We start from the raw sequence: 27,436 nt of genomic DNA, 5'->3' as shown, positions 1-27,436 counted from the left end.
TTTAAACTACACTTCGATTCCTTCGAAATGAAACTAATTTCAATGACTTAAGAGTTAAATTGAGAGAGTTATGGTCAATCAATCGGAGGTAGGTCAGTAAATTGCTAAACCAAAGCGCGAGTCTAACTATTTCCATCATAACTCTCAAAATACTTGGAGTTTTTCATCTCCATTTCTTTCGTTTTAAACTACACTTCGATTCCTTCGAAATGAAACTAATTTCAATGAATTACGAGTTAAATTGAGTGAGTTATGTTCAATCAATCGGAGGTAGGTCAGTAAATTGCTAAACCAAAGCCCGAGTCTAACTATTTCCATCATAACTCTCAAAATACTTGGAGTTTTTCATCTCCGTTTCTTTCGTTTTAAACTACACTTCGATTCTTTCGAAATGAAACTAATTTCAATGAATTACGAGTTAAATTGAGTGATTTATGATATATCAATCGGAGGGAGGTCAGTAAATTGCTAAACCAAAGCGCGAGTCTAACTATTTCCATCATAACTCTCAAAATACTTGGAGTTTTTCATCTCCGTTTCTTTCGTTTTAAACTACACTTCGATTCCTTCGAAATGAAACTAATTTAAATGAATTACGAGTTAAATTTAGAGAGTTATGGTCAATCAATCGGAGGTAGGTCAGTAAATTGCTAAACTAAAGCTCGAGTCTAACTATTTCCATCATAACTCTCAAAATACTTGGAGTTTTTCATCTCCGTTTCTTTCGTTTTAAACTACACTTCGATTACTTCGAAATGAAACTAATTTCAATGAGTTAAGAGTTAAATTGAGAGAGTTATGGTCAATTAATCGAAGGTAGGTCAGTAAATTGCTAAACAAAGCGCGATTCTAAATATTTCTATCATAACTCTCAAAATACTTGGAATTTTTCATCTCCGTTTCTTTCGTTTTAAACTACACTTCGATTCCTTCGAAATGAAACTAATTTCAATGAATTAAGAGTTAAATTGAGAGAGTTATGGTCAATCAATCGGAGGTAGGTCAGTAAATTGCTAAACCAAAGTGCGAGTCTAACTATTTCCATCATAACTCTCAAAATACTTGGAGTTTTTCATCTCCGTTTCTTTCGTTTTAAACTACACTTCGAGTCCTTCGAAATGAAACTAATTTCAATCAATTACAAGTAAAATTGAGTGAGTTATGGTCAATCAATCGGAGGTAGGTCAGTAAATTGCTAAACCAAAGCGCGAGTCTAACTATTTCCATCATAACTCTCAAAATACTTGGAGTTTTTCATCTCCGTTTCTTTCGTTTTAAACTACACTTCGATTCCTTCGAAATGAAACTAATTTCAATGAGTTAAGAGTTAAATTGGGAGAGTTATGGTCAATCAATCGGAGGTAGATCAGTAAATTGCTAAACCAAAGCGCGAGTCTAACTATTTCCATCATAACTCTCAAAATACTTGTAGTTTTTCATCTCCGTTTCTTTCGTTTTAAGATACACTTCGATTCCTTAGAAATGAAACTAATTACAATGAATTACGAGTTAAATTGAGTGAGTTATGGTCAATCAATCGGAGGGAGGTCAGTAAATTGCTAAACCAAAGCGCGAGTCTAACTATTTCCATCATAACTCTCAAAATACTTGGAGTTTTTCATCTCCGTTTCTTTCGTTTTAAACTACACTTCGATTCCTTCGAAATGAAACTAATTTCAATGAGTTAAGAGTTAAATTGAGAGAGTTATGGTCAATCAATCGGAGGTAGATCAGTAAATTGCTAAACCAAAGCGCGAGTCTAACTATTTCCACCATAACTCTCAAAATACTTGGAGTTTTTCATCTCCGTTTCTTTCGTTTTAAACTACACTTCGATTCCTTCGAAATGAAACTAATTTCAAAGAGTTAAGAGTTAAATTGAGAGAGTTATGGTCAATCAAGCGGAGGTAGGTCTGTAAATTGCTAAACCAAAGCGCGAGTCTAACTATTTCCATCATAACTCTCAAAATACTTGGAGTTTTTCATCTCCGTTTCTTTCGTTTTAAACTACACTTCGATTCCTTCGAAATGAAACTAATTTCAATGAGTTAAGAGTTAAATTGAGAGAGTTATGGTCAATCAATCGGAGGTAGATCAGTAAATTGCTAAACCAAAGCGCGAGTCTAACTATTTCCATCATAACTCTCAAAATACTTGTAGTTTTTCATCTCCGTTTCTTTCGTTTTAAGATACACTTCGATTCCTTAGAAATGAAACTAATTACAATGAATTACGAGTTAAATTGAGTGAGTTATGGTCAATCAATCGGAGGGAGGTCAGTAAATTGCTAAACCAAAGCGCGAGTCTAACTATTTCCATCATAACTCTCAAAATACTTGGTGTTTTTCATCTCCGTTTCTTTCGTTTTAAACTATACTTCGATTCCTTCGAAATGAAACTAATTTAAATGAATTACGACTTAAATTGAGAGAGTTATGGTCAATTAATCGGAGGTAGGTCAGTAAATTGCTAAACCAAAGCGCGAGTCTAACTATTTCCATCATAACTCTCAAAATACTTGGAGTTTTTCATCTCCGTTTCTTTCGTTTTAAACTACACTTCGATTCCTTCGAAATGAAACTAATTTCAAAGAGTTAAGAGTTAAATTGAGAGAGTTATGGTCAATCAAGCGGAGGTAGGTCTGTAAATTGCTAAACCAAAGCGCGAGTCTAACTATTTCCATCATAACTCTCAAAATACTTGGAGTTTTTCATCTCCGTTTCTTTCGTTTTAAACTACACTTCGATTCCTTCGAAATGAAACTAATTTCAATGACTTAAGAGTTAAATTGAGAGAGTTATGGTCAATCAATCGGAGGTAGGTCAGTAAATTGCTAAACCAAAGCGCGAGTCTAACTATTTCCATCATAACTCTCAAAATACTTGGAGTTTTTCATCTCCATTTCTTTCGTTTTAAACTACACTTCGATTCCTTCGAAATGAAACTAATTTCAATGAATTACGAGTTAAATTGAGTGAGTTATGTTCAATCAATCGGAGGTAGGTCAGTAAATTGCTAGACCAAAGCCCGAGTCTAACTATTTCCATCATAACTCTCAAAATACTTGGAGTTTTTCATCTCCGTTTCTTTCGTTTTAAACTACACTTCGATTCCTTCGAAATGAAACTAATTTCAAAGAGTTAAGAGTTAAATTAAGAGAGTTATGGTCAATCAAGCGGAGGTAGGTCTGTAAACTGCTAAACCAAAGCGCGAGTCTAACTATTTCCATCATAACTCTCAAAATACTTGGTGTTTTTCATCTCCGTTTCTTTCGTTTTAAACTATACTTCGATTCCTTCGAAATGAAACTAATTTAAATGAATTACGACTTAAATTGAGAGAGTTATGGTCAATTAATCGGAGGTAGGTCAGTAAATTGCTAAACCAAAGCGCGAGTCTAACTATTTCCATCATAACTCTCAAAATACTTGGAGTTTTTCATCTCCGTTTCTTTCGTTTTAAACTACACTTCGATTCCTTCGAAATGAAACTAATTTCAAAGAGTTAAGAGTTAAATTGAGAGAGTTATGGTCAATCAAGCGGAGGTAGGTCTGTAAATTGCTAAACCAAAGCGCGAGTCTAACTATTTCCATCATAACTCTCAAAATACTTGGAGTTTTTCATCTCTGTTTCTTTCGTTTTAAACTACACTTCGATTCCTTCGAAATGAAACTAATTTCAATGAATTACGAGTTAAATTGAGTGAGTTATGGTCAATCAATCGGAGGGAGGTCAGTAAATTGCTAAACCAAAGCGTGAGTCTAACTATTTCCATCATAACTCTCAAAATACTTGGAGTTTTTCATCTCCGTTTCTTTCGTTTTAAACTACACTTCGATTCCTTCGAAATCAAACTAATTTAAATGAATTACGAGTAAAATTGAGAGAGTTATGGTCAATCAATCGGAGGTAGGTCAGTAAATTGCTAAACCAAAGCGCGAGTCTAACTATTTCCATCATAACTCTCAAAATATTTGGAGTTTTTCATCTCCGTTTCTTTCGTTTTAAACTACACTTCGATTCCTTCGAAATGAAACTAATTTCAATGACTTAAGAGTTAAATTGAGAGAGTTATGGTCAATCAATCGGAGGTAGGTCAGTAAATTGCTAAACCAAAGCGCGAGTCTAACTATTTCCATCATAACTCTCAAAATACTTGGAGTTTTTCATCTCCATTTCTTTCGTTTTAAACTACACTTCGATTCCTTCGAAATGAAACTAATTTCAATGAATTACGAGTTAAATTGAGTGAGTTATGTTCAATCAATCGGAGGTAGGTCAGTAAATTGCTAAACCAAAGCCCGAGTCTAACTATTTCCATCATAACTCTCAAAATACTTGGAGTTTTTCATCTCCGTTTCTTTCGTTTTAAACTACACTTCGATTCCTTCGAAATCAAACTAATTTAAATGAATTACGAGTAAAATTGAGAGAGTTATGGTCAATCAATCGGAGGTAGGTCAGTAAATTGCTAAACCAAAGCGCGAGTCTAACTATTTCCATCATAACTCTCAAAATACTTGGAGTTTTTCATCTCCGTTTCTTTCGTTTTAAACTACACTTCGATTCCTTCGAAATGAAACTAATTTCAATGACTTAAGAGTTAAATTGAGAGAGTTATGGTCAATCAATCGGAGGTAGGTCAGTAAATTGCTAAACCAAAGCGCGAGTCTAACTATTTCCATCATAACTCTCAAAATACTTGGAGTTTTTCATCTCCGTTTCTTTCGTTTTAAACTACACTTCGATTCCTTCGAAATGAAACTAATTTCAATGAGTTAAGAGTTAAATTGAGAGAGTTATGGTCAATCAATCGGAGGTAGATCAGTAAATTGCTAAACCAAAGCGCGAGTCTAACTATTTCCATCATAACTCTCAAAATACTTGTAGTTTTTCATCTCCGTTTCTTTCGTTTTAAGATACACTTCGATTCCATAGAAATGAAACTAATTACAATGAATTACGAGTTAAATTGAGTGAGTTATGGTCAATCAATCGGAGGGAGGTCAGTAAATTGCTAAACCAAAGCGCGAGTCTAACTATTTCCATCATAACTCTCAAAATATTTGGAGTTTTTCATCTCCGTTTCTTTCGTTTTAAACTACACTTCGATTCCTTCGAAATGAAACTAATTTCAATGACTTAAGAGTTAAATTGAGAGAGTTATGGTCAATCAATCGGAGGTAGGTCAGTAAATTGCTAAACCAAAGCGCGAGTCTAACTATTTCCATCATAACTCTCAAAATACTTGGAGTTTTTCATCTCCATTTCTTTCGTTTTAAACTACACTTCGATTCCTTCGAAATGAAACTAATTTCAATGAATTACGAGTTAAATTGAGTGAGTTATGTTCAATCAATCGGAGGTAGGTCAGTAAATTGCTAAACCAAAGCCCGAGTCTAACTATTTCCATCATAACTCTCAAAATACTTGGAGTTTTTCATCTCCGTTTCTTTCGTTTTAAACTACACTTCGATTCCTTCGAAATCAAACTAATTTAAATGAATTACGAGTAAAATTGAGAGAGTTATGGTCAATCAATCGGAGGTAGGTCAGTAAATTGCTAAACCAAAGCGCGAGTCTAACTATTTCCATCATAACTCTCAAAATACTTGGAGTTTTTCATCTCCGTTTCTTTCGTTTTAAACTACACTTCGATTCCTTCGAAATGAAACTAATTTCAATGACTTAAGAGTTAAATTGAGAGAGTTATGGTCAATCAATCGGAGGTAGGTCAGTAAATTGCTAAACCAAAGCGCGAGTCTAACTATTTCCATCATAACTCTCAAAATACTTGGAGTTTTTCATCTCCATTTCTTTCGTTTTAAACTACACTTCGATTCCTTCGAAATGAAACTAATTTCAATGAATTACGAGTTAAATTGAGTGAGTTATGTTCAATCAATCGGAGGTAGGTCAGTAAATTGCTAAACCAAAGCCCGAGTCTAACTATTTCCATCATAACTCTCAAAATACTTGGAGTTTTTCATCTCCGTTTCTTTCGTTTTAAACTACACTTCGATTCTTTCGAAATGAAACTAATTTCAATGAATTACGAGTTAAATTTAGTGATTTATGATATATCAATCGGAGGGAGGTCAGTAAATTGCTAAACCAAAGCGCGAGTCTAACTATTTCCATCATAACTCTCAAAATACTTGGAGTTTTTCATCTCCGTTTCTTTCGTTTTAAACTACACTTCGATTCCTTCGAAATGAAACTAATTTAAATGAATTACGAGTTAAATTTAGAGAGTTATGGTCAATCAATCGGAGGTAGGTCAGTAAATTGCTAAACTAAAGCCCGAGTCTAACTATTTCCATCATAACTCTCAAAATACTTGGAGTTTTTCATCTCCGTTTCTTTCGTTTTAAACTACACTTCGATTACTTCGAAATGAAACTAATTTCAATGAGTTAAGAGTTAAATTGAGAGAGTTATGGTCAATTAATCGAAGGTAGGTCAGTAAATTGCTAAACAAAGCGCGATTCTAAATATTTCTATCATAACTCTCAAAATACTTGGAATTTTTCATCTCCGTTTCTTTCGTTTTAAACTACACTTCGATTCCTTCGAAATGAAACTAATTTCAATGAATTAAGAGTTAAATTGAGAGAGTTATGGTCAATCAATCGGAGGTAGGTCAGTAAATTGCTAAACCAAAGTGCGAGTCTAACTATTTCCATCATAACTCTCAAAATACTTGGAGTTTTTCATCTCCGTTTCTTTCGTTTTAAACTACACTTCGATTCCTTCGAAATGAAACTAATTTCAAAGAGTTAAGAGTTAAATTGAGAGAGTTATGGTCAATCAAGCGGAGGTAGGTCTGTAAATTGCTAAACCAAAGCGCGAGTCTAACTATTTCCATCATAACTCTCAAAATACTTGGAGTTTTTCATCTCCGTTTCTTTCGTTTTAAACTACACTTCGATTCCTTCGAAATGAAACTAATTTCAATGAATTACGAGTTAAATTGAGTGAGTTATGGTCAATCAATCGGAGGGAGGTCAGTAAATTGCTAAACCAAAGCGTGAGTCTAACTATTTCCATCATAACTCTCAAAATACTTGGAGTTTTTCATCTCCGTTTCTTTCGTTTTAAACTACACTTCGATTCCTTCGAAATCAAACTAATTTAAATGAATTACGAGTAAAATTGAGAGAGTTATGGTCAATCAATCGGAGGTAGGTCAGTAAATTGCTAAACCAAAGCGCGAGTCTAACTATTTCCATCATAACTCTCAAAATATTTGGAGTTTTTCATCTCCGTTTCTTTCGTTTTAAACTACACTTCGATTCCTTCGAAATGAAACTAATTTCAATGACTTAAGAGTTAAATTGAGAGAGTTATGGTCAATCAATCGGAGGTAGGTCAGTAAATTGCTAAACCAAAGCGCGAGTCTAACTATTTCCATCATAACTCTCAAAATACTTGGAGTTTTTCATCTCCATTTCTTTCGTTTTAAACTACACTTCGATTCCTTCGAAATGAAACTAATTTCAATGAATTACGAGTTAAATTGAGTGAGTTATGTTCAATCAATCGGAGGTAGGTCAGTAAATTGCTAAACCAAAGCCCGAGTCTAACTATTTCCATCATAACTCTCAAAATACTTGGAGTTTTTCATCTCCGTTTCTTTCGTTTTAAACTACACTTCGATTCCTTCGAAATCAAACTAATTTAAATGAATTACGAGTAAAATTGAGAGAGTTATGGTCAATCAATCGGAGGTAGGTCAGTAAATTGCTAAACCAAAGCGCGAGTCTAACTATTTCCATCATAACTCTCAAAATACTTGGAGTTTTTCATCTCCGTTTCTTTCGTTTTAAACTACACTTCGATTCCTTCGAAATGAAACTAATTTCAATGACTTAAGAGTTAAATTGAGAGAGTTATGGTCAATCAATCGGAGGTAGGTCAGTAAATTGCTAAACCAAAGCGCGAGTCTAACTATTTCCATCATAACTCTCAAAATACTTGGAGTTTTTCATCTCCATTTCTTTCGTTTTAAACTACACTTCGATTCCTTCGAAATGAAACTAATTTCAATGAATTACGAGTTAAATTGAGTGAGTTATGTTCAATCAATCGGAGGTAGGTCAGTAAATTGCTAAACCAAAGCCCGAGTCTAACTATTTCCATCATAACTCTCAAAATACTTGGAGTTTTTCATCTCCGTTTCTTTCGTTTTAAACTACACTTCGATTCTTTCGAAATGAAACTAATTTCAATGAATTACGAGTTAAATTGAGTGATTTATGATATATCAATCGGAGGGAGGTCAGTAAATTGCTAAACCAAAGCGCGAGTCTAACTATTTCCATCATAACTCTCAAAATACTTGGAGTTTTTCATCTCCGTTTCTTTCGTTTTAAACTACACTTCGATTCCTTCGAAATGAAACTAATTTAAATGAATTACGAGTTAAATTTAGAGAGTTATGGTCAATCAATCGGAGGTAGGTCAGTAAATTGCTAAACTAAAGCCCGAGTCTAACTATTTCCATCATAACTCTCAAAATACTTGGAGTTTTTCATCTCCGTTTCTTTCGTTTTAAACTACACTTCGATTACTTCGAAATGAAACTAATTTCAATGAGTTAAGAGTTAAATTGAGAGAGTTATGGTCAATTAATCGAAGGTAGGTCAGTAAATTGCTAAACAAAGCGCGATTCTAAATATTTCTATCATAACTCTCAAAATACTTGGAATTTTTCATCTCCGTTTCTTTCGTTTTAAACTACACTTCGATTCCTTCGAAATGAAACTAATTTCAATGAATTAAGAGTTAAATTGAGAGAGTTATGGTCAATCAATCGGAGGTAGGTCAGTAAATTGCTAAACCAAAGTGCGAGTCTAACTATTTCCATCATAACTCTCAAAATACTTGGAGTTTTTCATCTCCGTTTCTTTCGTTTTAAACTACACTTCGAGTCCTTCGAAATGAAACTAATTTCAATCAATTACAAGTAAAATTGAGTGAGTTATGGTCAATCAATCGGAGGTAGGTCAGTAAATTGCTAAACCAAAGCGCGAGTCTAACTATTTCCATCATAACTCTCAAAATACTTGGAGTTTTTCATCTCCGTTTCTTTCGTTTTAAACTACACTTCGATTCCTTCGAAATGAAACTAATTTCAATGAGTTAAGAGTTAAATTGAGAGAGTTATGGTCAATCAATCGGAGGTAGATCAGTAAATTGCTAAACCAAAGCGCGAGTCTAACTATTTCCATCATAACTCTCAAAATACTTGTAGTTTTTCATCTCCGTTTCTTTCGTTTTAAGATACACTTCGATTCCTTAGAAATGAAACTAATTACAATGAATTACGAGTTAAATTGAGTGAGTTATGGTCAATCAATCGGAGGGAGGTCAGTAAATTGCTAAACCAAAGCGCGAGTCTAACTATTTCCATCATAACTCTCAAAATACTTGGAGTTTTTCATCTCCGTTTCTTTCGTTTTAAACTACACTTCGATTCCTTCGAAATGAAACTAATTTCAATGAGTTAAGAGTTAAATTGAGAGAGTTATGGTCAATCAATCGGAGGTAGATCAGTAAATTGCTAAACCAAAGCGCGAGTCTAACTATTTCCACCATAACTCTCAAAATACTTGGAGTTTTTCATCTCCGTTTCTTTCGTTTTAAACTACACTTCGATTCCTTCGAAATGAAACTAATTTCAAAGAGTTAAGAGTTAAATTGAGAGAGTTATGGTCAATCAAGCGGAGGTAGGTCTGTAAATTGCTAAACCAAAGCGCGAGTCTAACTATTTCCATCATAACTCTCAAAATACTTGGAGTTTTTCATCTCCGTTTCTTTCGTTTTAAACTACACTTCGATTCCTTCGAAATGAAACTAATTTCAATGAGTTAAGAGTTAAATTGAGAGAGTTATGGTCAATCAATCGGAGGTAGATCAGTAAATTGCTAAACCAAAGCGCGAGTCTAACTATTTCCATCATAACTCTCAAAATACTTGTAGTTTTTCATCTCCGTTTCTTTCGTTTTAAGATACACTTCGATTCCTTAGAAATGAAACTAATTACAATGAATTACGAGTTAAATTGAGTGAGTTATGGTCAATCAATCGGAGGGAGGTCAGTAAATTGCTAAACCAAAGCGCGAGTCTAACTATTTCCATCATAACTCTCAAAATACTTGGTGTTTTTCATCTCCGTTTCTTTCGTTTTAAACTATACTTCGATTCCTTCGAAATGAAACTAATTTAAATGAATTACGACTTAAATTGAGAGAGTTATGGTCAATTAATCGGAGGTAGGTCAGTAAATTGCTAAACCAAAGCGCGAGTCTAACTATTTCCATCATAACTCTCAAAATACTTGGAGTTTTTCATCTCCGTTTCTTTCGTTTTAAACTACACTTCGATTCCTTCGAAATGAAACTAATTTCAAAGAGCTAAGAGTTAAATTGAGAGAGTTATGGTCAATCAAGCGGAGGTAGGTCTGTAAATTGCTAAACCAAAGCGCGAGTCTAACTATTTCCATCATAACTCTCAAAATACTTGGAGTTTTTCATCTCCGTTTCTTTCGTTTTAAACTACACTTCGATTCCTTCGAAATGAAACTAATTTCAATGACTTAAGAGTTAAATTGAGAGAGTTATGGTCAATCAATCGGAGGTAGGTCAGTAAATTGCTAAACCAAAGCGCGAGTCTAACTATTTCCATCATAACTCTCAAAATACTTGGAGTTTTTCATCTCCATTTCTTTCGTTTTAAACTACACTTCGATTCCTTCGAAATGAAACTAATTTCAATGAATTACGAGTTAAATTGAGTGAGTTATGTTCAATCAATCGGAGGTAGGTCAGTAAATTGCTAGACCAAAGCCCGAGTCTAACTATTTCCATCATAACTCTCAAAATACTTGGAGTTTTTCATCTCCGTTTCTTTCGTTTTAAACTACACTTCGATTCCTTCGAAATGAAACTAATTTCAAAGAGTTAAGAGTTAAATTAAGAGAGTTATGGTCAATCAAGCGGAGGTAGGTCTGTAAACTGCTAAACCAAAGCGCGAGTCTAACTATTTCCATCATAACTCTCAAAATACTTGGTGTTTTTCATCTCCGTTTCTTTCGTTTTAAACTATACTTCGATTCCTTCGAAATGAAACTAATTTAAATGAATTACGACTTAAATTGAGAGAGTTATGGTCAATTAATCGGAGGTAGGTCAGTAAATTGCTAAACCAAAGCGCGAGTCTAACTATTTCCATCATAACTCTCAAAATACTTGGAGTTTTTCATCTCCGTTTCTTTCGTTTTAAACTACACTTCGATTCCTTCGAAATGAAACTAATTTCAAAGAGTTAAGAGTTAAATTGAGAGAGTTATGGTCAATCAAGCGGAGGTAGGTCTGTAAATTGCTAAACCAAAGCGCGAGTCTAACTATTTCCATCATAACTCTCAAAATACTTGGAGTTTTTCATCTCCGTTTCTTTCGTTTTAAACTACACTTCGATTCCTTCGAAATGAAACTAATTTCAATGAATTACGAGTTAAATTGAGTGAGTTATGGTCAATCAATCGGAGGGAGGTCAGTAAATTGCTAAACCAAAGCGTGAGTCTAACTATTTCCATCATAACTCTCAAAATACTTGGAGTTTTTCATCTCCGTTTCTTTCGTTTTAAACTACACTTCGATTCCTTCGAAATCAAACTAATTTAAATGAATTACGAGTAAAATTGAGAGAGTTATGGTCAATCAATCGGAGGTAGGTCAGTAAATTGCTAAACCAAAGCGCGAGTCTAACTATTTCCATCATAACTCTCAAAATACTTGGAGTTTTTCATCTCCGTTTCTTTCGTTTTAAACTACACTTCGATTCCTTCGAAATGAAACTAATTTCAATGACTTAAGAGTTAAATTGAGAGAGTTATGGTCAATCAATCGGAGGTAGGTCAGTAAATTGCTAAACCAAAGCGCGAGTCTAACTATTTCCATCATAACTCTCAAAATACTTGGAGTTTTTCATCTCCATTTCTTTCGTTTTAAACTACACTTCGATTCCTTCGAAATGAAACTAATTTCAATGAATTACGAGTTAAATTGAGTGAGTTATGTTCAATCAATCGGAGGTAGGTCAGTAAATTGCTAAACCAAAGCCCGAGTCTAACTATTTCCATCATAACTCTCAAAATACTTGGAGTTTTTCATCTCCGTTTCTTTCGTTTTAAACTACACTTCGATTCCTTCGAAATGAAACTAATTTCAATGAATTAAGAGTTAAATTGAGAGAGTTATGGTCAATCAATCGGAGGTAGGTCAGTAAATTGCTAAAACAAAGCGCGAGTCTAACTATTTCCATCATAACTCTCAAAATACTTGGAGTATTTCATCTCCGTTTCTTTCGTTTTAAACTACACTTCGATTCCTTCGAAATGAAACTAATTTAAATGAATTACGAGTTAAATTGAGAGAGTTATTGTCAATCAATCGGAGGTAGGTCAGTAAATTGCTAAACCAAAGCGCGAGTCTAACTATTTCCATCATAACTCTCAAAATACTTGGAGTTTTTCATCTCCGTTTCTTTCGTTTTAAACTACACTTCGATTCCTTCGAAATGAAACTAATTTCAATGACTTAAGAGTTAAATTGAGAGAGTTATGGTCAATCAATCGGATGTAGGTCAGTAAATTGCTAAACCAAAGCGCGAGTCTAACTATTTCCATCATAACTCTCAAAATAGTTGGAGTTTTTCATCTCCGTTTCTTTCATTTTAAACTACACTTCGATTCCTTCGAAATGAAAGTAATTTCAATGAATTACGAGTTAAATTGAGTGAGTTATGGTCAATCAATCGGAGGTAGGTCAGTAAATTGCTATACCAAAGCCCGAGTCTAACTATTTCCATCATAACTCTCAAAATACTTGGAGTTTTTCATCTCCGTTTCTTTCATTTTAAACTACACTTCGAGTCCTTCGAAATGAAACTAATTTCAATCAATTACAAGTAAAATTGAGTGAGTTATGGTCAATCAATCGAAGGTAAGTCAGTAAATTGCTAAACCAAAGCACGAGTCTAACTATTTCCATCATAACTCTCAAAATACTTGGAGTTTTTCATCTCCGTTTCTTTCGTTTTAAACTACACGTCGATTCCTTCGAAATAAAACTAATTTCAATTAATTACGAGTTAAATTGAGTGATTTATGGTCAATCAATCGGAGGGAGGCTAGTAAATTGCTAAACCAAAGCGCGAGTCTAACTATTTCTATCATAACTCTCAAAATACTTGGAGTTTTTCATCTCCGTTTCTTTCGTTTTAAACTACACTTCGATTCCTTCGAAATGAAACTAATTTAAATGAATTACGAGTTAAATTGAGAGAGTTATGTTCAATCAATCGGAGGTAGGTCAGTAAATTGCTAAACTAAAGCGCGAGTCTAACTATTTCCATCATAACTCTCAAAATACTTGGAGTTTTTCATCTTCGTTTCTTTCGTTTTAAACTAAAGTTCGATTCCTTCGAAATGAAACTAATTTCAATGAGTTAAGAGTTAAATTGAGAGAGTTATGGTCAATCAATCGGAGGTAGGTCAGTAAATTGATAAACCAAAGCGCGAGTCTAACTATTTCTATCATAACTCTCAAAATACTTGGAGTTTTTCATCTCCGTTTCTTTCGTTTTAAACTACACTTCGATTCTTTCGAAATGAAACTAATTTCAATGAATTACGAGTTAAATTGAGTGATTTATGATATATCAATCGGAGGGAGGTCAGTAAATTGCTAAACCAAAGCGCGAGTCTAACTATTTCCATCATAACTCTCAAAATACTTGGAGTTTTTCATCTCCGTTTCTTTCGTTTTAAACTACACTTCGATTCCTTCGAAATGAAACTAATTTAAATGAATTACGAGTTAAATTTAGAGAGTTATGGTCAATCAATCGGAGGTAGGTCAGTAAATTGCTAAACTAAAGCGCGAGTCTAACTATTTCCATCATAACTCTCAAAATACTTGGAGTTTTTCATCTCCGTTTCTTTCGTTTTAAACTACACTTCGATTCCTTCGAAATGAAACTAATTTCAATGAATTAAGAGTTAAATTGAGAGAGTTATGGTCAATCAATCGGAGGTAGGTCAGTAAATTGCTAAACCAAAGCGCGAGTCTAACTATTTCTATCATAACTCTCAAAATACTTGGAGTTTTTCATCTCCGTTTCTTTCGTTTTAAACTACACTTCGAGTCCTTCGAAATGAAACTAATTTCAATCAATTACAAGTAAAATTGAGTGAGTTATGGTCAATCAATCGGAGGTAGGTCAGTAAATTGCTAAACCAAAGCGCGAGTCTAACTATTTCCATCATAACTCTCAAAATACTTGGAGTTTTTCATCTCCGTTTCTTTCGTTTTAAACTACACTTCGATTCCTTCGAAATGAAACTAATTTCAATGAGTTAAGAGTTAAATTGAGAGAGTTATGGTCAATCAATCGGAGGTAGATCAGTAAATTGCTAAACCCAAGCGCGAGTCTAACTATTTCCATCATAACTCTCAAAATACTTGGAGTATTTCATCTCCGTTTCTTTCGTTTTAAACTACACTTCGATTCCTTCGAAATGAAACAAATTTCAATGAATTAAGAGTTAAATTGAGAGAGTTATGGTCAATCAATCGGAGGTAGGTCAGTAAATTGCTAAAACAAAGCGCGAGTCTAACTATTTCCATCATAACTCTCAAAATACTTGGAGTATTTCATCTCCGTTTCTTTCGTTTTAAACTACACTTCGATTCCTTCGAAATGAAACTAATTTAAATGAATTACGAGTTAAATTGAGAGAGTTATGGTCAATCAATCGGAGGTAGGTCAGTAAATTGCTAAACCAAAGCGCGAGTCTAACTATTTCCATCATAACTCTCAAAATACTTGGAGTTTTTCATCTCCGTTTCTTTCGTTTTAAACTACACTTCGATTCCTTCGAAATGAAACTAATTTCAATGACTTAAGAGTTAAATTGAGAGAGTTATGGTCAATCAATCGGATGTAGGTCAGTAAATTGCTAAACAAAAGCGCGAGTCTAACTATTTCCATCATAACTCTCAAAATAGTTGGAGTTTTTCATCTCCGTTTCTTTCGTTTTAAACTACACTTCGATTCCTTCGAAATGAAACTAATTTCAATGAATTACGAGTTAAATTGAGTGAGTTATGGTCAATCAATCGGAGGTAGGTCAGTAAATTGCTAAACCAAAGCCCGAGTCTAACTATTTCCATCATAACTCTCAAAATACTTGGAGTTTTTCATCTCCGTTTCTTTCATTTTAAACTACACTTCGAGTCCTTCGAAATGAAACTAATTTCAATCAATTACAAGTAAAATTGAGTGAGTTATGGTCAATCAATCGGAGGTAGGTCAGTAAATTGCTAAACCAAAGCACGAGTCTAACTATTTCCATCATAACTCTCAAAATACTTGGAGTTTTTCATCTCCGTTTCTTTCGTTTTAAACTACACGTCGATTCCTTCGAAATAAAACTAATTTCAATGAATTACGAGTTAAATTGAGTGATTTATGGTCAATCAATCGGAGGGAGGTCAGTAAATTGCTAAACCAAAGCGCGAGTCTAACTATTTCTATCATAACTCTCAAAATACTTGGAGTTTTTCATCTCCGTTTCTTTCGTTTTAAACTACACTTCGATTCCTTCGAAATGAAACTAATTTAAATGAATTACGAGTTAAATTGAGAGAGTTATGTTCAATCAATCGGAGGTAGGTCAGTAAATTGCTAAACTAAAGCGCGAGTCTAACTATTTCCATCATAACTCTCAAAATACTTGGAGTTTTTCATCTTCGTTTCTTTCGTTTTAAACTAAAGTTCGATTCCTTCGAAATGAAACTAATTTCAATGAGTTAAGAGTTAAATTGAGAGAGTTATGGTCAATCAATCGGAGGTATGTCAGTAAATTGATAAACCAAAGCGCGAGTCTAACTATTTCTATCATAACTCTCAAAATACTTGGAGTTTTTCATCTCCGTTTCTTTCGTTTTAAACTACACTTCGATTCTTTCGAAATGAAACTAATTTCAATGAATTACGAGTTAAATTGAGTGATTTATGATATATCAATCGGAGGGAGGTCAGTAAATTGCTAAACCAAAGCGCGAGTCTAACTATTTCCATCATAACTCTCAAAATACTTGGAGTTTTTCATCTCCGTTTCTTTCGTTTTAAACTACACTTCGATTCCTTCGAAATGAAACTAATTTAAATGAATTACGACTTAAATTTAGAGAGTTATGGTCAATCAATCGGAGGTAGGTCAGTAAATTGCTAAACTAAAGCGCGAGTCTAACTATTTCCATCATAACTCTCAAAATACTTGGAGTTTTTCATCTCCGTTTCTTTCGTTTTAAACTACACTTCGATTACTTCGAAATGAAACTAATTTCAATGAGTTAAGAGTAATTGAGAGAGTTATGGTCAATTAATCGAAGGTAGGTCAGTAAATTGCTAAACAAAGCGCGATTCTAAATATTTCTATCATAACTCTCAAAATACTTGGAATTTTTCATCTCCGTTTCTTTCGTTTTAAACTACACTTCGATTCCTTCGAAATGAAACTAATTTCAATGAATTAAGAGTTAAATTGAGAGAGTTATGGTCAATCAATCGGAGGTAGGTCAGTAAATTGCTAAACCAAAGTGCGAGTCTAACTATTTCCATCATAACTCTCAAAATACTTGGAGTTTTTCATCTCCGTTTCTTTCGTTTTAAACTACACTTCGATTCCTTCGAAATGAAACTAATTTCAATGAGTTAAGAGTTAAATTGAGAGAGTTATGGTCAATCAATCGGAGGTAGGTCAGTAAATTGCTAAACCAAAGCGCGAGTCTAACTATTTCCATCATAACTCTCAAAATACTTGCAGTTTTTCATCTCCCTTTCTTTCGTTTTAAACTACACTTCGATTCCTTCGAAATGAAACTAATTTCAATGACTTAAGAGTTAAATTGAGAGAGTTATGGTCAATCAATCGGATGTAGGTCAGTAAATTGCTAAACCAAAGCGCGAGTCTAACTATTTCCATCATAACTCTCAAAATAGTTGGAGTTTTTCATCTCCGTTTCTTTCGTTTTAAACTACACTTCGATTCCTTCGAAATGAAACTAATTTCAATGAATTACGAGTTAAATTGAGTGAGTTATGGTCAATCAATCGGAGGTAGGTCAGTAAATTGCTAAACCAAAGCCCGAGTCTAACTATTTCCATCATAACTCTGAAAATACTTGGAGTTTTTCATCTCCGTTTCTTTCGTTATAAACTACACTTCGAGTCCTTCGAAATCAAACTAATTTCAATCAATTACAAGTAAAATTGAGTGAGTTATGGTCAATCAATCGGAGGTATGTCAGTAAATTGCTAAACCAAAGCACGAGTCTAACTATTTCCATCATAACTCTCAAAATACTTGGAGTTTTTCATCTCCGTTTCTTTCGTTTTAAACTACACTTCGATTCCTTCGAAATGAAACTAATTTCAATGAATTAAGAGTTAAATTGAGAGAGTTATGGTCAATCAATCGTAGGTACGTCAGTAAATTGCTAAACCAAAGCGCGAGTCTAACTATTTCCATCATAACTCTCAAAATACTTGGAGTTTTTCATCTCCGTTTCTTTCGTTTTAAACTACACGTCGATTCCTTCGAAATAAAACTAATTTCAATGAATTACAAGTTAAATTGAGTGATTTATGGTCAATCAATCGGAGGGAGGTCAGTAAATTGCTAAACCAAAGCGCGAGTCTAACTATTTCTATCATAACTCTCAAAATACTTGGAAGTTTTCATCTCCGTTTCTTTCGTTTTAAACTACACTTCGATTCATTCGAAATGAAACTAATTTAAATGAATTACGAGTTAAATTGAGAGAGTTATGTTCAATCAATCGGAGGTAGGTCAGTAAATTGCTAAACTAAAGCGCGAGTCTAACTATTTCCATCATAACTCTCAAAATACATGGAGTTTTTCATCTTCGTTTCTTTCGTTTTAAACTAAAGTTCGATTCCTTCGAAATGAAACTAATTTCAATGAGTTAAGAGTTAAATTGAGAGAGTTATGGTCAATCAATCGGAGGTAGGTCAGTAAATTGATAAACCAAAGCGCGAGTCTAACTATTTCTATCATAACTTTCAAAATACTTGGAGTTTTTCATCTCCGTTTCTTTCGTTTTAAACTACACTTCGATTCTTTCGAAATGAAACTAATTTCAATGAATTACGAGTTAAATTGAGTGATTTATGATATATCAATCGGAGGGAGGTCAGTAAATTGCTAAACCAAAGCGCGAGTCTAACTATTTCCATCATAACTCTCAAAATACTTGGAGTTTTTCATCTCCGTTTCTTTCGTTTTAAACTACACTTCGATTCCTTCGAAATGAAACTAATTTAAATGAATTACGAGTTAAATTTAGAGAGTTATGGTCAATCAATCGGAGGTAGGTCAGTAAATTGCTAAACTAAAGCGCGAGTCTAACTATTTCCATCATAACTCTCAAAATACTTGGAGTTTTTCATCTCCGTTTCTTTCGTTTTAAACTACACTTCGATTACTTCGAAATGAAACTAATTTCAATGAGTTAAGAGTTAAATTGAGAGAGTTATGGTCAATTAATCGAAGGTAGGTCAGTAAATTGCTAAACAAAGCGCGATTCTAACTATTTCTATCATAACTCTCAAAATACTTGGAATTTTTCATCTCCGTTTCTTTCGTTTTAAACTACACTTCGATTCCTTCGAAATGAAACTAATTTCAATGAATTAAGAGTTAAATTGAGAGAGTTATGGTCAATCAATCGGAGGTAGGTCAGTAAATTGCTAAACCAAAGTGCGAGTCTAACTATTTCCATCATAACTCTCAAAATACTTAGAGTTTTTCATCTCCGTTTCTTTCGTTTTAAACTACACTTCGATTCCTTCGAAATGAAACTAATTTCAATGAGTTAAGAGTTAAATTGAGAGAGTTATGGTCAATCAATCGGAGGTAGGTCAGTAAATTGCTAAACCAAAGCGCGAGTCTAACTATTTCCATCATAACTCTCAAAATACTTGGAGTTTTTCATCTCCGTTTCTTTCGTTTTAAACTACACTTCGATTCCTTCGAAATGAAACTAATTTCAATGAGTTAAGAGTTAAATTGAAAGAGTTATGGTCAATCAATCGTACGTAGATCAGTAAATTGCTAAACCAAAGCGCGAGTCTAACTATTTCCATCATAACTCTCAAAATACTTGGAGTTTTTCATCTCCGTTTCTTTCGTTTTAAGATACACTTCGATTCCTTAGAAATGAAACTAATTACAATGAATTACGAGTTAAATTGAGTGAGTTATGGTCAATGAATCGGAGGGAGGTCAGTAAATTGCTAAACCAAAGCGCGAGTCTAACTATTTCCATCATAACTCTCAAAATACTTGGAGTTTTTCATCTCCGTTTCTTTCGTTTTAAACTACACTTCGATTCCTTCGAAATGAAACTAATTTAAATGAATTACGACTTAAATTGAGAGAGTTATGGTCAATCAATCGGAGGTAGGTCAGTAAATTGCTAAAACAAAGCGCGAGTCTAACTATTTCCATCATAACTCTCAAAATACTTGGAGTATTTCATCTCCGTTTCTTTCGTTTTAAACTACACTTCGATTCCTTCGAAATTAAACTAATTTAAATGAATTACGAGTTAAATATAGAGAGTTATGGTCAATCAATCGGAGGTAAGTCAGTAAATTGCTAAACCAAAGCGCGAGTCTAACTATTTCCATCATAACTCTCAAAATACTTGGAGTTTTTCATCTCCGTTTCTTTCGTTTTAAACTACACTTCGATTCCTTCGAAATGAAACTAATTTCAATGACTTAAGAGTTAAATTGAGAGAGTTATGGTCAATCAATCGGATGTAGGTCAGTAAATTGCTAAATCAAAGCGCGAGTCTAACTATTTCCATCATAACTCTCAAAATAGTTGGAGTTTTTCATCTCCGTTTCTTTCGTTTTAAACTACACTTCGATTCCTTCGAAATGAAACTAATTTCAATGAATTACGAGTTAAATTGAGTGAGTTATGGTCAATCAATCGGAGGTAGGTCAGTAAATTGCTAAACCAAAGCCCGAGTCTAACTATTTCCATCATAACTCTCAAAGTACTTGGAGTTTTTCATCTCCGTTTCTTTCGTTTTAAACTATACTTCGAGTCCTTCGAAATGAAACTAATTTCAATCAATTACAAGTAAAATTGAGTGAGTTATGGTCAATCAATCGGAGGTAAGTCAGTAAATTGCTACACCAAAGCACGAGTCTAACTATTTCCATCATAACTCTCAAAATACTTGGAGTTTTTCATCTCCGTTTCTTTCGTTTTAAACTACAATTCGATTCCTTCGAAATGAAACTAATTTCAATGAATTAAGAGTTAAATTGAGAGAGTTATGGTCAATCAATCGTAGGTACGTCAGTAAATTGCTAAACCAAAGCGCGAGTCTAACTATTTCCATCATAACTCTCAAAATACTTGGAGTATTTCATCTCCGTTTCCTTCGTTTTAAACTACACGTCGGTTCCTTCGAAATGAAACTAATTTCAATGAATTACGAGTTAAATTGAGTGATTTATGGTCAATCAATCGGAGGGAGGTCAGTAAATTGCTAAACCAAAGCGCGAGTCTAACTATTTCTATCATAACTCTCAAAATACTTGGAGTTTTTCATCTCCGTTTCTTTCGTTTTAAACTACACTTCGATTCCTTCGAAATGAAACTAATTTAAATGAATTACGAGTTAAATTGAGAGAGTTATGTTCAATCAATCGGAGGTAGGTTAGTAAATTGCTAAACTTAAGCGCGAGTCTAACTATTTCCATCATAACTCTCAAAATACTTGGAGTTTTTCATCTTCGTTTCTTTCGTTTTAAACTAAAGTTTGATTCCTTCGAAATGAAACTAATTTCAATGAGTTAAGAGTTAAATTGAGAGAGTTATAGTCAATCAATCGGAGGTAGGTCAGTAAATTGATAAACCAAAGCGCGAGTCTAACTATTTCTATCATAACTCTCAAAATACTTGGAGTTTTTCATCTCCGTTTCTTTCGTTTTAAACTACACTTCGATTCTTTCGAAATGAAACTAATTTCAATGAATTACGAGTTAAATTTAGTGATTTATGGTATATCAATCGGAGGGAGGTCAGTAAATTGCTAAACCAAAGCGCGAGTCTAACTATTTTCATCATAACTCTCAAAATACTTGGAGTTTTTCATCTCCGTTTCTTTCGTTTTAAACTACACTTCGATTCCTTCGAAATGAAACTAATTTAAATGAATTACGAGGTAAATTTAGAGAGTTATGGTCAATCAATCGGAGGTAGGTCAGTAAATTGCTAAACTAAAGCGCGAGTCTAACTATTTCCATCATAACTCTCAAAATACTTGGAGTTTTTCATCTCCGTTTCTTTCGTTTTAAACTACACTTCGATTACTTCGAAATGAAACTAATTTCAATGAGTTAAGAGTTAAATTGAGAGAGTTATGGTCAATTAATCGGAGGTAGGTCAGTAAATTGCTAAACAAAGCGCGATTCTAACTATTTCTATCATAACTCTCAAAATACTTGGAATTTTTCATCTCCGTTTCTTTCGTTTTAAACTACACTTCGATTCCTTCGAAATGAAACTAATTTCAATGAATTAAGAGTTAAATTGAGAGAGTTATGGTCAATCAATCGGAGGTAGGTCAGTAAATTGCTAAACCAAAGCGCGAGTCTAACTATTTCCATCATAACTCTCAAAATACTTGGAGTTTTTCATCTCCGTTTCTTTCGTTTTAAACTACACTTCGATTCCTTCGAAATGAAACTAATTTCAATGAGTTAAGAGTTAAATTGAGAGAGTTATGGTCAATCAATCGGAGGTATGTCAGTAAATTGCTAAACTAAAGCGCGAGTCTAACTATTTCCATCATAACTCTCAAAATACTTGGAGTTTTTCATCTCCGTTTCTTTCGTTTTAAACTACACTTCGATTCCTTCGAAATGAAACTAATTTCAATGAGTTAAGAGTTAAATTGAGAGAGTTATGGTCAATGAATCGGAGGTAGGTCAGTAAATTGCTAAACCAAAGCGCGAGTCTAACTATTTCCATAATAACTCTCAAAATACTTGGAGTTTTTCATCTCCGTTTCTTTCGTTTTAAACTACACTTCGATTCCTTCGAAATGAAACTAATTTCAATGAATTAAGAGTTAAATTGAGAGAGTTATGATCAATCAATCGGATGTAGGACAGTAAATTGCTAAACCAAAGCGCGAGTCTAACTATTTCCATCATAACTCTCAAAATACTTGGATTTTTTCATTTCCGTTTCTTTCGTTTTAAACTAAACTTCGATTCCTTCGAAATGAAACTAATTACAATGAATTACGAGTTAAATTGAGTGAGTTGTGGTCAATGAATCGGAGGGAGGTCAGTAAATTGCTAAACCAAAGCGCGAGTCTAACTATTTCCATCATAACTCTCAAAATACTTGGAGTTTTTCATCTCCGTTTCTTTCGTTTTAAACTACACTTCGATTCCTTCGAAATGAAACTAATTTAAATGAATTATGACTTAAATTGAGAGAGTTATGGTCAATCAATCGGAGGTAGGTCAGTAAATTGCTAAACCAAAGCGCGAGTCTAACTATTTCCATCATAACTCTCAAAATACTTGGAGTTTTTCATCTCCGTTTCTTTCGTTTTAAACTACACTTCGATTCCTTCGAAATGAAACTAATTTTAATGACTTAAGAGTTAAATTGAGAGAGTTATGGTCAATTAATCGGATGTAGGACAGTAAATTGCTAAACCAAAGCGCGAGTCTAACTATTTCCATCATAACTCTCAAAATACTTGGAGTTTTTCATCTCCGTTTCTTTCGTTTTAAACTAAACTTCGATTCCTTCGAAATGAAACTAATTTCAATTAATTACGAGTTAAATTGAGTGATTTATGGTCAATTAATCGGAGGTAGGTCAGTAAATTGCTAAACCAAAGCGCGAGTCTAACTATTTCCATAATAACTCTCAAAATACTTGGAGTTTTTCATCTCCGTTTCTTTCGTTTTAAACTACACTTCGATTCCTTCGAAATGAAACTAATTTCAATGAATTAAGAGTTAAATTGAGAGAGTTATGATCAATCAATCGGATGTAGGACAGTAAATTGCTAAACCAAAGCGCGAGTCTAACTATTTCCATCATAACTCTCAAAATACTTGGAGTTTTTCATTTCCGTTTCTTTCGTTTTAAACTAAACTTCGATTCCTTCGAAATGAAACTAATTTCAATTAATTACGAGTTAAATTGAGTGATTTATGGTCAATTAATCGGAGGTAGGTCAGTAAATTGCTAAACCAAAGCGCGAGTCTAACTATTTCCATAATAACTCTCAAAATACTTGGAGTTTTTCATCTCCGTTTCTTTCGTTTTAAACTACACTTCGATTCCTTCGAAATGAAACTAATTTCAATGAATTAAGAGTTAAATTGAGAGAGTTATGATCAATCAATCGGAGGTAGGTCAGTAAATTGCTAAACCAAAGCGCGAGTCTAACTATTTCCATCATAACTCTCAAAATACTTGGAGTTTTTCATCTCCGTTTCTTTTGTTTTAAACTACACTTCGATTCCTTCGAAATGAAACTAATTTCAATGAATTACGAGTTAAATTGAGTGATTTATGGTCAATCAATCGGAGGGAGGTCAGTAAATTGTTAAACCAAAGCGCGAGTCTAACTATTTCCATCATAACTCTCAAAATACTTGGAGTTTTTCATCTCCGTTTCTTTCGTTTTAAACTACACTTCGATTCCTTCGAAATGAAACTAATTTCAATGAGTTAAGAGTTAAATTGAGAAAGTTATGGTCAATCAATCGGAGGTAGGTCAATAAATTGCTAAACCAAAGCGCGAGTCTAACTATTTCCATCATAACTCTCAAAATACTTGTAGTTTTTCATCTCCGTTTCTTTCGTTTTAAACTACACTTCGATTCCTTCGAAATGAAACTAATTTCAATGAATTAAGAGTTAAATTGAGAGAGTTATGGTCAATCAATCGGAGGTAAGTCAGTAAATTGCTAAACCAAAGCGCGAGTCTAACTATTTCCATCCTATCTCTCAAAATACTTGGAGTTTTTCATCTCCGTTTCTTTCGTTTTAAACTACACTTCGATTCCTTCGAAATGAAACTAATTTCAATGAATTACGAGTTAAATTGAGTGAGTTATGGTCAATCAATCGGAGGGAGATCAGTAAATTGCTAAACTAAAGCGCGAGTCTAACTATTTCCATCATAACTCTCAAAATACTTGGAGTTTTTCATCTCCGTTTCTTTCGTTTTAAACTAAACTTCGATTCCTCCAAAATGAAACTAATTTAAATGAATTACGAGTTAAATTGAGAGAGTTATGGTCAATCAATCGGAGGTAGGTCAGTAAATTGCTAAACCAAAGCGCGAGTCTAACTATTTCCATCATAACTCTCAAAATACTTGGAGTTTTTCATTTCCGTTTCTTTCGTTTTAAACTAAACTTCGATTCCTTCGAAATGAAACTAATTTCAATTAATTACGAGTTAAATTGAGTGATTTATGGTCAATTAATCGGAGGTAGGTCAGTAAATTGCTAAACCAAAGCGCGAGTCTAACTATTTCCATAATAACTCTCAAAATACTTGGAGTTTTTCATCTCCGTTTCTTTCGTTTTAAACTACACTTCGATTCCTTCGAAATGAAACTAATTTCAATGAATTACGAGTTAAATTGAGTGAGTTATGATCAATCAATCGGAGGTAGGTCAGTAAATTGCTAAACCAAAGCGCGAGTCTAACTATTTCCATCATAACTCTCAAAATACTTGGAGTTTTTCATCTCCGTTTCTTTCGTTTTAAACTACACTTCGATTCCTTCGAAATGAAACTAATTTCAATGAATTAAGAGTTAAATTGAGAGAGTTATGGTCAATCAATCGGAGGTAAGTCAGTAAATTGCTAAACCAAAGCGCGAGTCTAACTATTTCCATCATAACTCTCAAAATACTTGGAGTTTTTCATCTCCGTTTCTTTCGTTTTAAACTACACTTCGATTCCTTCGAAATGAAACTAATTTCAATGAGTTAAGAGTTAAATTGAGAGAGTTATGGTCAATGAATCGGAGGTAGGTCAGTAAATTGCTAAACCAAAGCGCGAGTCTAACTATTTCCATAATAACTCTCAAAATACTTGGAGTTTTTCATCTCCGTTTCTTTCGTTTTAAACTACACTTCGATTCCTTCGAAATGAAACTAATTTTAATAAATTAAGAGTTAAATTGAGAGAGTTATGATCAATCAATCGGATGTAGGACAGTAAATTGCTAAACCAAAGCGCGAGTCTAACTATTTCCATCATAACTCTCAAAATACTTGGAGTTTTTCATTTCCGTTTCTTTCGTTTTAAACTAAACTTCGATTCCTTCGAAATGAAACTAATTACAATGAATTACGAGTTAAATTGAGTGAGTTATGGTCAATGAATCGGAGGGAGGTCAGTAAATTGCTAAACCAAAGCGCGAGTCTAACTATTTCCATCATAACTCTCAAAATACTTGGAGTTTTTCATCTCCGTTTCTTTCGTTTTAAACTACACTTCGATTCCTTCGAAATGAAACTAATTTAAATGAATTATGACTTAAATTGAGAGAGTTATGGTCAATCAATCGGAGGTAGGTCAGTAAATTGCTAAACCAAAGCGCGAGTCTAACTATTTCCATCATAACTCTCAAAATACTTGGAGTTTTTCATCTCCGTTTCTTTCGTTTTAAACTACACTTCGATTCCTTCGAAATGAAACTAATTTTAATGACTTAAGAGTTAAATTGAGAGAGTTATGGTCAATTAATCGGATGTACTACAGTAAATTGCTAAACCAAAGCGCGAGTCTAACTATTTCCATCATAACTCTCAAAATACTTGGAGTTTTTCATCTCCGTTTCTTTCGTTTTAAACTAAACTTCGATTCCTTCGAAATGAAACTAATTTCAATTAATTACGAGTTAAATTGAGTGATTTATGGTCAATTAATCGGAGGTAGGTCAGTAAATTGCTAAACCAAAGCGCGAGTCTAACTATTTCCATAATAACTCTCAAAATACTTGGAGTTTTTCATCTCCGTTTCTTTCGTTTTAAACTACACTTCGATTCCTTCGAAATGAAACTAATTTCAATGAATTAAGAGTTAAATTGAGAGAGTTATGATCAATCAATCGGATGTAGGACAGTAAATTGCTAAACCAAAGCGTGAGTCTAACTATTTCCATCATAACTCTCAAAATACTTGGAGTTTTTCATTTCCGTTTCTTTCGTTTTAAACTAAACTTCGATTCCTTCGAAATGAAACTAATTTCAATTAATTACGAGTTAAATTGAGTGATTTATGGTCAATTAATCGGAGGTAGGTCAGTAAATTGCTAAACCAAAGCGCGAGTCTAACTATTTCCATAATAACTCTCAAAATACTTGGAGTTTTTCATCTCCGTTTCTTTCGTTTTAAACTACACTTCGATTCCTTCGAAATGAAACTAATTTCAATGAATTAAGAGTTAAATTGAGAGAGTTATGATCAATCAATCGGAGGTAGGTCAGTAAATTGCTAAACCAAAGCGCGAGTCTAACTATTTCCATCATAACTCTCAAAATACTTGGAGTTTTTCATCTCCGTTTCTTTCGTTTTAAACTACACTTCGATTCCTTCGAAATGAAACTAATTTCAATGAATTACGAGTTAAATTGAGTGATTTATGGTCAATCAATCGGAGGGAGGTCAGTAAATTGTTAAACCAAAGCGCGAGTCTAACTATTTCCATCATAACTCTCAAAATACTTAGAGTTTTTCATCTCCGTTTCTTTCGTTTTAAACTACACTTCGATTCCTTCGAAATGAAACTAATTTCAATGAGTTAAGAGTTAAATTGAGAAAGTTATGGTCAATCAATCGGAGGTAGGTCAATAAATTGCTAAACCAAAGCGCGAGTCTAACTATTTCCATCATAACTCTCAAAATACTTGTAGTTTTTCATCTCCGTTTCTTTCGTTTTAAACTACACTTCGATTCCTTCGAAATGAAACTAATTTCAATGAATTAAGAGTTAAATTGAGAGAGTTATGGTCAATCAATCGGAGGTAAGTCAGTAAATTGCTAAACCAAAGCGCGAGTCTAACTATTTCCATCATAACTCTCAAAATACTTGGAGTTTTTCATCTCCGTTTCTTTCGTTTTAAACTACACTTCGATTCCTTCGAAATGAAACTAATTTCAATGAATTACGAGTTAAATTGAGTGAGTTATGGTCAATCAATCGGAGGGAGATCATTAAATTGCTAAACTAAAGCGCGAGTCTAACTATTTCCATCATAACTC

Source organism: Tasmannia lanceolata, unplaced genomic scaffold (genome assembly GCF_043159265.1).
Source record: "Tasmannia lanceolata isolate RefF3 unplaced genomic scaffold, GAP_Taslan_0.1 ptg000044l, whole genome shotgun sequence".
Taxonomy (NCBI): Eukaryota; Viridiplantae; Streptophyta; class Magnoliopsida; order Canellales; family Winteraceae; genus Tasmannia; species Tasmannia lanceolata.
The sequence above is the reverse complement of the archived record's forward strand: the minus strand, read 5'-3'. Positions refer to the sequence as shown.